The sequence below is a fragment of the Mastomys coucha genome, chromosome X, assembly GCF_008632895.1.
Source record: "Mastomys coucha isolate ucsf_1 chromosome X, UCSF_Mcou_1, whole genome shotgun sequence".
NCBI classification, from domain to species: Eukaryota; Metazoa; Chordata; class Mammalia; order Rodentia; family Muridae; genus Mastomys; species Mastomys coucha.
The window spans coordinates 41,272,069-41,272,498 of NC_045030.1; positions in this window are offsets into that span (position 1 = coordinate 41,272,069).

Sequence of the window (430 nt, forward strand, 5' to 3'; positions counted from 1 at the left end):
GGTGATTACATTTCTGCTGCAATGCCCTTCTTTTTAAGCCATGGGCTTATTTTCCTCCTACTGCCTTCACCCTCACTAGTCACTATGGGCTGAAAATGGCTTTTTGTCTTGTCAGAAGCATCTGGCCTTTGAGTGGCCTTTTGTTTCCCTCCTTGCTGGCATCTTTTCTCTCTGTTTCCATGGCACCCTTCCTTCATGGCTCCCTCCTCTCCTGGCCGGTTTGGTGCCCTATTCTCTGTTTCTATGGTATTTTCTTCCTCTTCCTGGCCTTTGTATAATTACAATAAAACTAGAACAAATATCATGCCTGAGATTTTTTAGAGTTGTTTGCCATAGCAAATTAGTATGAAGGCCTTTAAATAATCAGTTCCTTTAATTCATCTCCCCCATTCCACTGACACACTCTTGCAGACAGACCAATTAAGGAGTG